Raw genomic sequence first — 14,409 nt, 5'->3', positions numbered from 1 at the left:
AAGAATGAAAAATGAAAGACGGGAGCGAAACGAACGTAACTTGTTTTAAAATGAAGAATGAAAAATGAAACACAGGAGCAAACGGGAGCGAAAGAACCGACGCGACCCTAAATGAAAAATGAAAAATGAAAAATGAGCGCAATGGGCGGATTTCTGTTTGTGGTTTACAAAAGAAAATCCGTCTGCCAGAAAGTACACGGACCCCAGTGACTCAGCATAAACATTCTCCTTTTGCAACGTTGACAGGACATAAACTTTATTGGATCCAAGCTGTTCTCCATCTGTCCAATGCAACACTAATGATGAAGTAAAAGTATCAATACTGCAATGTAGAAATACCCTGTTACAAGTAAATGTCTGGAATAAAAAATTTACTTGAGTAAAAGTACAAAAGTATTGGTATCAAAATGTACTTAAAGTACCAAAAGTAGAAAGTACTCATTATGCATAATGTCCAATTTCACAAGTTTGTAAAAAATGTGTAATTTTTTTTTTTTAAATAGCAGATCTACAAGCTCACAATGCTTGCATCGTGACTCAATTGTTTGTGAGCTTGTAGATCGGCTATTTACAAATGGCCGAAATGTATATATGGCTGAAGTGGTTAATGTATGTTTTGTAATAATAATAAAAATCTACAAAGTAACTAGTAACACATTTTCTTGTAATTGTGGTGGAGTAAAAGTAGCTACAATATTTACCTCTGAGATGAAGTGGAGTAAAAGTACTGAAAATTGGAAATACTCAAGTAAAGTACAAATACCTCAATTTTACTAGTAGCCTACAGTCCTTGAGTAGATGTACTTACAGTAGTTACTTTACATTACTGGTAGACAGACGTCAAATTAAGCAATAAAAAAAGGCCCGTAAGCTTATAATTACACTTGATTTATACAATTAGTTGCACCAGTGTCTCACCAAAAATAGATACACAGGCAATAACCAAGTATTAAATTAAGCAATATTACACGAGAGGGTGTGCTTTACCGTCATTATTAGCACGCCTGTGATGCGGTCAGGAACGAGGCGCAGCCGAGTTCCGCCGCGATCACAGAAGTGCTAATAATGTAAGGTAAAGCACACCCTCGAGTGTAATATTGCGATTATACAACAGTTACCAACAAAACACATCCAAATGTATTCATATTGTGGGGCAATTCATAATAAAAAAAATTCGCTTATCCGTTTCCCTGTAAAGAGAAGAGTTTATTTGACTGAGACAAAATAGTCCCTGTGGCAGCGCAGCACTCTGTCTCTCTGACTCTCGTCTCATCAACACAGCTGATTCCAGTAGGCTATATGCTCCGTCGTACGATCGTGTTACGTGGCCAAAATAACTGATCTACAAGCTCACAACGCGTCAAGATGGCGATGCCTTGTGAACTTGTAGATCGGCTATTTTTGCCGTACTATAAAGTATAACATACACTGGACTGTTGACGAAATGGGAGTAATTTTACTTTAACACAGGAGGATATTTATACAGTATGGATGTTACCATTGAAATAAAGCACACTTTTTTCCAGTTATTCCTTTTATTATAGGATTTTAGGCGATTTAGTGTGCTCTCTTCTAACCATTGATCAACAGTAAGTCCACCAAATAAGTCAAAATTAACAACATAGTCCATCTTGCGTAGCTGTTTGTTCTCCGCCCGGTGGCGGCGGTGGGTACTGTCTGTTTGTTTTCCTACCGTGGGACAGTCACAGCGTGACTTCACAGCACAGCTGTGTCATATATGGTCTAATCAGGTGCGGACTGCAGTGCGGAGTGATTTATTTAATGTGATTAGGCCCGTGATATGATGCTGGTTTGAAGCACGGCTAGAAAGCTATTTCAACCAATCAGATTGCTTGGTCGGAACTACCTGTTGTATAATGAGGCTTAACGGGTATGAATTGGTCAAAAGTATAAATGTGTGAACAAACTTACCTGAAGGGATGACGTTGATCAGTAAAAGTAGGACTGATTTCTCCAGCCTGGTGCGGAAAACTTTCCCTTCTTCACTCATGGTCCATTTGGTCCGTTACTATAAATAACTCTATGGTTCCGACAGGCTTTGGAAACAAGTCGTAGGTTCTCGGTCAGATATTCCTTGCTGAGCCTGTCAGTGTCATATTATATGACTTCTATGATAGTCAGTAGAACAACGACCAATACAGACAGCTGCCAGTCCGCCGTCAGGTCATATTAACTCAGATATCAGAGGCTGAATGAAGGAAACACGAACAGGTTCTCAAAGATCATGCAGCCGCGACTAATAGAGGATCTGATTGAATATCCTCTGTGTCCTGCTTTCTATCTGCTCTGTCTCTCCTCTGTTCTGTTCCTCTATCTGTGTCCCTGCTAGAGACACTACGACTAGCGGACTATGTGTGTGTGTCTCTCTCTCTCTCTCTCTCTCTCTCTCTCTCTCTCTCTCTCTCTCTCTCTCTCACCTAACACCCTATGTCTCTCTATAACTCTCTCCCTCTCCCCCTCTCCCTCCCTCTCACTCTCCCTCCCCACTCTCTCTCCCTCTCTCTGATTTTCATTCAAGTCAATACAATTCGGTGCTTTATTGGCATGATAAACTGTTTAAATTGCCAAAGCAAAAGCAAGACCTTTTTGTCCTGCTTTCTATCTGCTCTGTCTCTCCTCTGTTCTGTTCCTCTATCTGTGTCCCTGCTAGAGACACTACGACTAGCGGACTATGTGTGTGTGCGTGTGTGTGTGTGTCTCTCTCTCTCTCTCTCTCTCTCTCTCTCTCTCTCTCTCTCTCTCTCTCTCTCTCACCTAACACCATAAGTCTCTCTATATCTATAGAACTCTCTCTCTCTCTCTCCCCTCCCTCTCTCTCTCTGTCTCTCCCCTACCCCTATCTCTCTCTCTATCTCTAGTCAGTAGAACAACAACCATGACAGACAGCTGTCAGTCCGCCGGCAGGTCATATTAACTCAGATATCAGAGGATGAATGGATCAGGGAGAACCTGGGGCACCATCGGGACCGCGCTAACCAACATACCCCTGTCACCATGATGAGGGCGACGGCGTATGTATAGCCACGGAAGCCACCCGTGGCGCAGGTCCGGGTCAGGACGGCAGCCAGTCAGCCGTCTCCAGTCAGGACGAGGAAACTGTTGGAGGAGAACCCCCTGAGCCGCTCTGGCGGCCCCAGTCTCCCCACAGCACCGCAGGCAAGGAGGGAGGTCATCTCCAGCCGGAGGACCTGACCTCCGGGACAATCGGACACAGTAGCCTGAATGCCCTAGTACATTGGTTCTCAAAGTGGGGTCTGGGGACCCCCAGGGGTCCTTGGGGGGGTACCAGGTGGTCCCCAGCAAAATGAGTTAATATTGTGTAACAATCATTTGGACCACTTCAACCATATTTTATACTTTGGCTATTCAAACATTTTAAAAAATGTTTTAGATGGGGGGTCCGCAAATACATATCATTTTGGCGGTCCTTGACATGAAAAAGTTTGAGAACCACTGCCTTAGTAGGGCCGACGTCGTATTCGAAGCGTGCAGCCCGTTGGTACTGTGTCCAGCACCCAAGGGCTCTGCTTCCTTGGAAGGGTGGAAACGCCCCCGCACCTTAGTCCAGCACAACGCCACAGGACAGGCGGGGACAAGCAGGTCATCAGCGGCTCTCCCCACTCGAGGCCAAAGGCCGTCACCACCTCTCCAAGAGGGCACACATGGCGTATGGCGCGCTAGCAGCTGGCGCCGATCCCACCGATCCAACACTGCTAGCGCGGTAGTGGGCAAAGACCCCAGCCGTAGATGGTGCCGCCCGGAACACCGAGGCACTGTCACCAAACTCCAGCTCCTCTGGGGCATGAATGGAGAAAACGTCATCCTCCTCTTCCTCACCCACCGTGCTCACTGCCTCACGCAGGGCAGCCGCCTCACGCCCCAAGCAGTCCAAGGCCTCTGCCGCATGGCGTTTTTTTTTTTTCGGGGGGGGGGCACCCAGAGCAGCCTCGGGGGGACCCCGCCGCTGACGGTCCACCGTACCCGAAGGCCGCCATCCCGAGGCCTCTGTGAGACCAAGGCCTGCATGTTTCTGTACAGAGCCAAGAGCATACGGTCCCCTAGGATGACTCAATGCATGCAGCCCGCAGGGTCCTCCTCACATGCAAGTCATGTGAGTCCTCTGCGGACATGCAGACATCGCAAGTCAGGCAGACAAAAGCCATCGTGATAGAATACACAACAAGTGAATTAACAACTTCTAAGGCTTGCAAAGCATGGAAAACAACAGCGTAGAACCCTTTTTGTATATATTCACCAAAGAACAAACCCACCGTATATACCACCGAGCGTATACAGGGGTTTAAACACTGTAACCCAACACACACGAGCTCCCAGCCGTAAACGGGGTGTGTACAGAACAAAGGTTACGCATGCAACCATGGTTAAACACTGCAAATCGACACGCGCGCCGGATTATGAGCTCTTAGCTGCATACAGGACAAAAGGCAGAACCGTGTGTAGGTTACCAACACACCTGCTGTTTTTATAACTTATCAAGAAAAGACCCACTTTATATTAGCCAAGCTAATATGGGGGTCTAACCACTGTGACTCAACACGCACGCCCGCTCATAAGCTCTCAGCTGTAGAGCTACACCTGCTGCATATACTGTCACTCGCCTATGTATTAGCCTGTGGCCTCATACAGGGAAGATAAAACAGTGTATATTCCTCTTCTACTTACCAAGCCCCCCCCCCTATAAAGCTTTGCTTATATGGGGGCAAAACACTGTAATGCAACACTCCTGCTCTTTTGTTAGCCCTATAGCCGTGGCACGTCCCCATACACGGATAAATCTGTAAGTCTACCTCGGATATATCATATTGGAGTGATCCAATATAGCGATAACCATAAGAGAAGAAAGATCTATGTTGTTAGATTATAGATTGTGTACAGAATCATACACCTTTTATGTGTCGACATGATACTGTCACAGTGGAGAGAGTGAATCTTAATATTAACCACTTTCAAGATGGCGTTCAATAACTAACTTTGTTAGTGAAGGTTGTTCAAAATTGTCCAAAATGATTGTCAACATTTCGAAAATACCCAATCTACAAGCTCATTTAGCCAACATGTAGATCGGCTATTATATATACCCTATACGGCTTAAGCGGTTAAACTGTTTATCACTTTCCTGGGGACCAGCTGGAACCCTCTAGGACCCCTGGTTTGGGAAAGGGAGAGAAAGAGACTGAGCAAACAGTTCCCCTTAAAAGTCAGTCACAACAAAGCCGAAGCTTGTTTCCATTGTGGTCCATTAAAACAACTAGACCATACCCGGTGAAGGGCGCAGGCGAAAGTAGTTGCAAACTTGGGGTTATTGCAAGTCCTGTCGTGGGGTTTCAAAATCAGCCACTGAGGAGAACCGGGCAGCTTCACCATGACACGACTACAAACAGACAAACAGACAAACAGAGGTTTGTTAAATTATAGGAGGATGAACCCAACCAAAATACATAACAGAGAGAGCGAGAGAGAGAGAGAGAGAGAGAGAGAGAGAGAGAGAGAGAGAGAGAGAGAGCGAGAGCGCAACAGAGGAACAGATAGACAGACAGACAGAGACAGAGAGAGACTAGATCTGCATAACTAATTTAGGCTAATTAGGCTCTTCTGATTGTAACTCAGACAAGTGACTTAATTTGCATAATTGCTACATTTTCACAGTGATAACTGTGAGCCTTTTGTACAACACAGCTGGTTCATTTATATGGACCTTGTCATGATAAAAAAATCTTTCTCTCTGTACTGGTCCTCCCACTTCAAAACGATTCCGGCGCTGCTCTTCTCATTGAAAACAAATAACGTATTTTTCTATTGAATATGCAATGTGTTCTGAAACAATGTCTGTGTGATACTGAACACCTTTGGGAGCATTATGTGCAGTGTGTGGACTCCATGTTTCATCTGTTGTGCACATGCACCAGCAGTGTGTATTCGATTTCAGTTTCACTTTTTCATGTCAAGGACACCGCAATTAACCCCCATCTGAAAATATGTTGTGCCAGGGAGTCAGGGACCCCATACAAAATTTGCCTTGTTAAAATGTGAAGTTTTTGAAATTAGCACTCACTTTTTTTTAGGAATAATATGATGGTACTTTTTTCTTGACGTGTAAATCCAATAGACAATGTGGAACATAGTCACAATTACTTTGCACTATTAAAGAAATGGCCTCGTTAGAATTAACATCTCCAAAATAAGAAAAATCACATTTGAAGTCCATCATTTTAACATTAAATTGTATTTTATAGGAGGCACAAGAAACAAATTTTGCCCACCTTTAAAAACCAAATATTTTGACAATAATGCAGGAATTAGTCATCAATGTGCATTGTTCAAAACGTGGCAGCCAGAGTTTTAACTAAAACTAAGATGAGAGAACATTTAGCTTCACTACATTGGCTCCCAGTTGTTTTTGGGATTGATTTTAAAATTGTTTTACTTGTTTATAAAGCAAGGTCTGGGACCAACCTCTATGACTGCCTGCCTAGATATGTTCCAAACCGCCCCCTCAGGTCTTCTATTGCTGACCTGCTCGAAGTGCCTACAATGACTTTGAAAACGTGACAAAAAACATGGTGAAGCAGCATTTTGCTTCTACGGGCCGACGGCTTGGAATAAACTCCCATTACACCTAAGACAGGCAGCCTCTGTAGATAGCTTTAAAGCACAACTCAAGACCTATTTCTTCACTCTTGCTTTTAGTTGATTTTTTAAATCTCTATGTTGTTATTCATGTCCTCACTGTTTTTGCCTGATTCACTGCCTTTTTTGCTATTCTTTTAATGTTGTTTTAAGCTTTTGCTTTTCTTTTTGTTGCTTTATTGTTAAACTTTTTCTGTAAAGCACTTTGAGCTGCATTTCATGTCATGAAAGTTGCCATCTCACCCATCACTGTATTTTGATTGATTTGATGATACAGTGGGTTGGCCATCTCTCGCAGTTCGTAGAGAGCAACATTGTATTTTATTTATCTATAAGGCCTTGTGTGGTAAACTTCCCTTATACCTATCCTCGCTTTTGAAACCAAAGGTTACTGGACATTTAACACGTTCACAAACACGCATTAGATATACCAGACCACGTAGGAGCAGTGAACAAGGAAAGACTGCTTTCATGTTTATGCTCCACACAAATGGAACAAACTTCAGGACTCTCTGAAACTGGTGCGATTGTTCTCGATAGAGACATTTAGGGTGCTTCTTGAGGACACACTACATAGTGACTGCACCTGTTTCATGTAACACTATGTTTATTTGCATCTGTGACATTGAGTTGTGATTCAAATGTTATTTATTGTTTATTATGTACAGTATGTATTTTATGGGGTGCTGCTTCCATTCCGACATCTCACTACTCCGACTAGTGGCTTCCGCGTGCGGTTAGGGTTAGGGTCAGGGTTAGGTATAGGGTTAGTAACCGCCGGAAAGGCGACATGTCGGAAAGCCGACATGTAACCGTATTTCATATGTTGTTAACAGGGCGTCCTTGAAAAAGAGAGCTTGAAGTTGCTCTCAATGGGCTTCCCTGATTAAATAAAGGAAAAAGAAAGTTTACATTCTAGCAGTAGCATATAATCAGCATAGAGAGTGAGAGACATAATACATTTATCCTTATTCACAGCAGGCCATTGTCTGACAGATGGCTTGTTTCCTGTCAGGGGATATTCAGCCTTGGGAGTCTAGCCTACTTTGCATCTCGTCATTGCCAAAACATCTTCAGAATATATTTGTTTGTAATTTCCCTGAACTTGCCACATAAATTTGCAATGAAGTGTGAAGGGTGTACTACTGGTTGAAGTGATTCGTCCTTGCCTATTCTGTAGCTGTTTTCAAAGCAACTGAACATTAAACACATGGACCCTAGTGCCCCTTTTCTGGGGTGAACATTGGTTTAACAAGCTTCCGATTAACAAGCTGCAGTAGAGTGTGAGCTTGTAGATCCTATTACAGACCCCTGTGTGTATTTAAAAAAACTGCCAACAGACTCCCTAAAAAAGTGACTTAATTTGCATAATTGCTACACATAATACATTTATCCTTATTCACAGCAGGCCATTGTCTGACAGATGGCTTGTTTCCTGTCAGGGGATATTCAGCCTTGGGAGTCTAGCCTACTTTGCATCTCGTCATTGCCAAAACATCTTCAGAATATATTTGTTTGTAATTTCCCTGAACTTGCCACATAAATTTGCAATGAAGTGTGAAGGTTGTACTACTGGTTGAAGTGATTCGTCCTTGCCTATTCTGTAGCTGTTTTCAAAGCAACTGAACATTAAACACATGGACCCTAGTGCCCCTTTTCTGGGGTGAACATTGGTTTAACAAGCTTCCGATTAACAAGCTGCAGTAGAGTGTGAGCTTGTAGATCCTATTACAGACCCCTGTGTGTATTTAAAAAAAACTGCCAACAGACTCCCTAAAAAAGTGACTTAATTTGCATAATTGCTACATTTTCACAGTGATAACTGTGAGCCTTTTGTACAACACAGCTGGTTCATTTATATGGACCTTGTCATGATAAAAAAATCTTTCTCTCTGTACTGGTCCTCCCACTTCAAAACGATTCCGGCGCTGCTCTTCTCATTGAAAACAAATAACGTATTTTTCTATTGAATATGCAATGTGTTCTGAAACAATGTCGTGTAGTGAAAATTACAATATTTGTTTAAGAGAGTATAAGGTAGAAGTATAAATGGAAATACTCAAGTAAAGTAAAAGCATCTAAACATTGTGCTTGGGTACAATACTTGAGTAAATATAATTAGTTACTTCACTGGAGGCCAGCAAATTGATGTGTTTCAGGCTACCCTAAGGCAAGCCAGTAGAGTAGTTAACGAACCATGTTCACATGCCAAGTACTAGCTAATGCCGTCTGGGAGAAAGTCTTGATCCCCAGCTGGAAATTAATCTGATTCAAAAAAATATATATCACTGTGTTAAAAGCCTGGCCTAGGGGAATCTACCAAAATCACCAGCAACCAGAAGATACAGCCTTTGAAAGAGTTTTATTTTACATAGCCTACAGTATGAGACTTCAGGGTGGTATGACGGCAAAATAAGTAACAAAATAAGCTAAACAGAAACCAGCTTAACCAGATTAACTTGAAAAGTGCTCTCCTTGGAGTGCTGATCTCCACCAGACCGGTATGAAAAGTCTGACTGTGACATCTTGACCAGATGACTCCAGAGAGAATGTGTACCGATTTGAGTGAGTGTAGGAGTATAGTAACAAAAACTGTGTTTTGAAGAAAACACAAAATGGCGGCAAATCTTGACAGGAGAAAATGTGCGTGGCTTATATGGGGAGTTGTGTCATGATCCAAGGAATCCAGGGGAAAAATGTTTTTATTGTACAACCTCCGGTTTGAGAACAATAGGCCTGTTATAGTGCCACCCTGAGGCCGATTTGACAACTCTGGGGTGGAGGTTCTTCCTTAGCAAAGCCTACTGGAAGTGTGCATGCCAAGTTTCACATCTATTAGTCCAGCAGAGCCTGATATTAGCTGCTCTCAGGCAAACAAAAAAATATATAAACCTGTCCTTGCCCCCTGTCATTCCGGCCTGGCGGAGATAATTAAACCCCCCAAAAAAAGGGCACAAATGCTGGCATGCTGGGAAGTCCCTCTTCCCCTACCTCAGGGGTCTTACTGTCCCCAGTGATCCAACCGTCACTTCCCCTGTCAGGGGTCTCACTGTGAGACACCAACCAACTGCTGTTAGTATATTAACAGACACACTAGATGCTTTATAAGAAAAATAGTTTGCACATCAACAATGGATTTTCTAAGTGGAGTGCTAGACCCAAAATCCAGTATACACATCAAAAGCAGGAATTAAAAAAAATCCCAAAAAGGTAGCACATCCAACATTTCAAATAAATGGAGGACAAAGTATACTCACATTTCCACTTTATTTTATTGGCACACACCAATAAACGAACACTTACACGTTTCGGCTATGAGCCTTCATCAGAGCAACACTAGATGCTTTGACGGACATTAAGTCGATGGAACCAATAGATTTTCAATGGAGAGTGATGGAGCTGTTTCTTCCCTATCACCCACACAAAGTACCAGACACTTTCTTAAAGGCGACAAAGAAAATTCAGACTCAGAACACAGGCAGCCATTGGATGTAGTGAAATATCTTGTATTAACAGACAGAGAGATATGGAAGGTTACAGTATCACAGGTGTTAACGCATCATCGGTCGTCGTCTCTCTGAAGTTTAACAGAGAAAGCACTGGACTTTAACAGCGTCCGTTAACATAAACATATGACATCATGGAAGACAGATCAAGCGTCCAGCCGTCGGAGGTGTAATCCTGCCATTGGTGGAGAGTGATGATGCTAGTTGTCGTCAGATGAAGATGATGAAGATGAGGATGGTAGATGATGAAGATGATGATGATGGTGTGACAGTTTATCTTTGGACAAACAGCGTCCACATGTCTGGGCCAACACGTTGACCTTGGCTCTGACCGGTCACTGGTCAGTGGTGATTTCGTGACACTGAGAGAAGGGTTATGCATTGGAGAAGAACACAGAGATAGTGTTCTCAAAACAACAGATAGCCACAGAAAGCCTGTAGCTAGTTTGACCTTGCATAGACAGAGAGAGAATAGGAGAGTACAGAAGCACATTTAACATGACTGAATTAGGCCAATATGACCATTATATTAATTTGACATTTAAAGCAGGTTTATGGCACTAGACAAATTATGATAATTAAGATAACGAGATTTAACTCTATCAGAGAGCATCAGCACCGCAGCCGCACAGTGCAGGATGGATACGGCGAGATTCTCCATCAGTCACTGTTGCTTAACTTTGCTTTTGTTTTAAAGTTATTTATTTTTCTTGCCTTTACTGATAGTTCACAGAGACAGAAGATCTCTTTTACAAGGGAGCCCGGTTCAGGGTAGCAGCAGTACAAGAAGTTGCAATTTAAAAAATAATAAACAGGAAACAGGGAGTGATATGCAGCAAAATTAAGTCAGCCGGGCCCAGGAATCAAAGCTGGGACTCTCTCCCAGGCATCAGAGCCTATTATGTTTCACATATTTTCACATGTTTTACTGAGGGGATAGCCCCTTGAGATGCAGCTCCTAATATCCGAGTGGGTCCCATATGGTACGTGCCTTAACCACTCAGGTATCGGTGCCTGAGCCTATATCTGAAATGCGTATGAAGCTGATTTAATTCAACTTTATGCAAATTGAATTGAATCGTGTAACGTATCTCAAACAGTCAGGGCCAGGACGAGTAGAACCACTTTCCACTAGTTATTCCACAGAGGACAAGTCATCGAATGAATATCAAACTCTCAGCAGAACAAGAATGAAACTACTCAATGTTTCAGTAATATAACAATTCATGAAAGAAAAACAAATTTGACATTTCCCTAGGAATTTTTTTTTTTAAATTCCAACTGACAATCAATTAACCACATTTTAAATAAGATAAAATACTTGAAATACAAACAGTAAACTTGCAGCACCGACTGGACATGACATCCACCACATAGCACTCTTGTTCTTGAGGGAACATTCGTTGAAATCATTATCTACAAGTTCTAAACACCTTCCGACGCCACGCGTTGTGAACTTGTTGAACGGCCCTTGGGAATCAGGGCCCTATTTCATGAAAGCAGAAATAGGGGTTAAGCCTGTATTTAACACCTATCCTGGCTTAATTTAGCCAGGATTTGCGATGAATCAGTTTCATGATTTATCTTGCCAGATTAGTTTAGCCAGTTCACCCTAGCTATAGTATCCATGACTAGATTTCACGAAAGAAAATTGACGCAATCCTACCTTAGTTACCAATGGCAATTTAGCTGTGAAGTTAGCCTGGTCCGGAGCAGGCTAACAGCCAAGCTTAATTAATCCAGTGCCTTGTTCTTCAAGTTTTGTGATATAGCTGTTAGTCCAATGACTCCAATCTTAAACCAATGACTTTTTCCACAGTGTGTGTGTGTGTGTGTGTGTGTGTGTGTGTGTGTGTGTGTGTGTGGGGGGGGGTGTGTGGGGGTGTGTGGGGGTGTGTGTGTGTGTAAATTATTAGTGACAGGCTTAAAAGAGCCTCTTGTACAATGTCAATGAGGAGCATATTTTAAATTATCAATTTCTAGTCAATGGATAAATTATTTTTGACCAGATCGCCCTTTAAGCAGTCAATCTGAAAAACAATGAGTTTTCCCACACATATTATTCTTATGCGGAAAATCGAAGATCTACAAGCCCGAAAAAAACGTAGACTAAACCTTTTGGCGGCCGGACCCCCGTTACTGCCACGGGTAACGGCGACCCCCGTCACCGCAACGGGTAACCCCCCCCCCCTGTTACTGCTGCGGGTAACGCCGACCCCCGTCACCGCAACGGGGACCCCCCCGTTACTGCCGCGGGTAACGCCGACCCCCGTCACCGCAACGGGGACCCCCCCGTTACTGCCACGGGTAAGGGCGACCCCCGTCACCGCAACGGGGACCCCCTGTTACCGTCGCGGGTAAAGGCGACCCCGTTACCGCAACGGGACCCCCCCTTACCGCCGTGGGTAACGGCGAAAACCCGGGGACCCCCGTTACTCCCGTGGACGGCACTGCAGATATATAAATAGATGGATTCCATGTAATCTCAACATTGCATGCATGGCGCATATAATAGCATTGTAGATTAGTAGGCGATATTCACTTAAACTCCTCATGTTTATATTTAAGCCTAACAGAATTATATATATGGACTATATATATAAATTGTATATCTTTTTGGATGACTTGTGCATTTAATTTGTCGGCAATACTCTCCCTGGATTTAATAACAGCGGCCATGTTTCCTTTTCTGTTAATTATATGTTTCACTTCCATATGATTCCATGAGCTGCTGCTGTTCGGCCACAGAGAAAAACGCTGCTTGAGTTTTGTTCCCCGCCGACATGATTGGTCAAGTTGAAGGAATCTGCGCTCGAGCTCATGGTCTTATAGAATATACGTCGCCGCCCATTCAGCCCGGCTTCATTATCCTGGCTCGACACAGCCTGGCTTGACAAGGTCTAGCTCGACAAAGTCGCTCCTTTTCAGCCTGGCTTGGCGTTCATGGAACGGAATAAACCAGGCTGTACAGACCCGACTTTGTCAAACCTGGATTTGACTTAAGCCCAGGCTTATTTAATTCACCTTTCGTGTAATAGGCCCCAGGTCAACTAAGCCCTAACTAGCCCTTCAGGTTAAGTGCAATATTAAATGACAGCCAAAACACTCAAAAGAAAGGAGGAAATACAAAATAAACAACACATTTCCCCTCTACGGTATAAGAAACATACTTATGGAAGACACGTAAAATACAGAGTTCCCACTGCATCTAAAATACAATAAAAATGGGGACCATAAATGTAATACTGTACATAAATGTTACTTCTAAGCAACATGCATGAATACTAGGCTACTCATGGCACTCCTGAGTCACATAATAAAGACAAGTATTGAATGGTTGGTAGGTAGGTAGGTAGGTAGGTAGGTAGGTAGGTAGGTAGGTAGGTACTTTATTCATCCCCGAGGTGAAATTAAGGTGTTACAGCAGCTCTCATAGAGACATCAATAAAAACATATTATGACTAGAAAAAGTGCTCCTCGGAGCACAAGTCTCCGCCAGGTCAGGTAGGTTATTATGGCCTCCTGGTGGCGCTATAATAGGCCAATGTGAAAAGGGTGCCATTTACATCTTTTCACATGCATTTTCATGCATTTTCACGACAACTGCATTCATGATTTGAGGCATTTTGTTCCAAAAATATGGTTTGCTAAATTAGACCTCTTGGTGGCGCTATAACAGGCCAATGTGAAAAGGGTGGCATTTCTTCCTCGGCCTAGTGGAAATGTGCGTGCACATTTCACACTGCGTTCATGATTTGAGGAATTTTGTTCGATTGTTCGATCTCCTCCTTCTCACAACTTGGGTGTAACCGTCTGTTGCTAAAGGAGCCTTTCTGCCCTGCCACAGTGTCATGTAGGGGATGAGAGGGATTGTCCATGCTGGCCAGGAGTTTAGTCTTCATCCTGCTGTTGGCCACCTCCTCCACAGTATCCAAGGTGGTACCGAGGACTGAACCAGCTTTCTTGATAAGCCTATTCAGCCTCCTGCTGTCGCCTTCCTTGAAGCACCACTGACTGGTAGAACATGTTCAGCAGAGTACTACACACACCAAAGGAGCGGAGCCTCATCACGAAGTAAAGTCGGCTCTGGCCCTCATAGGACATCTGTGTTCCCAGTCCAGTCCAGTTTATTGTCCAATTGCACGCCCAGATACTTGTAGCTCTGGACCACCTCCACATGCTCTCCCTCGATGGAAACAGGAGACAAGGGGGGAGCCCCCTTCTTCCTAAAAAT

General features: G+C 43.3%; 1 protein-coding gene across 1 annotated transcript in view; it reads right to left on the bottom strand.

The window, feature by feature from the left end:
• Nucleotides 1–2,227, bottom strand: part of rxfp2a (relaxin family peptide receptor 2a) — a 146,513-nt gene extending 144,286 nt beyond the window's left edge. Inside the window, exon 1 of the mRNA XM_080435010.1 lies at nucleotides 1,933–2,227. The gene's annotated coding sequence lies outside the window, so the exon portion shown is untranslated. The remainder of the gene's footprint in view (nucleotides 1–1,932) is intronic.
• Between the last annotated feature and the right edge of the window lie 12,182 nt (nucleotides 2,228–14,409).

The sequence above is a fragment of the Gymnoscopelus braueri genome (assembly GCF_963280865.1).
Source record: "Gymnoscopelus braueri genome assembly, chromosome: 8".
NCBI lineage: Eukaryota > Metazoa > Chordata > Actinopteri > Myctophiformes > Myctophidae > Gymnoscopelus > Gymnoscopelus braueri.
This window is presented reverse-complemented; position numbering and strand designations above follow the sequence as displayed.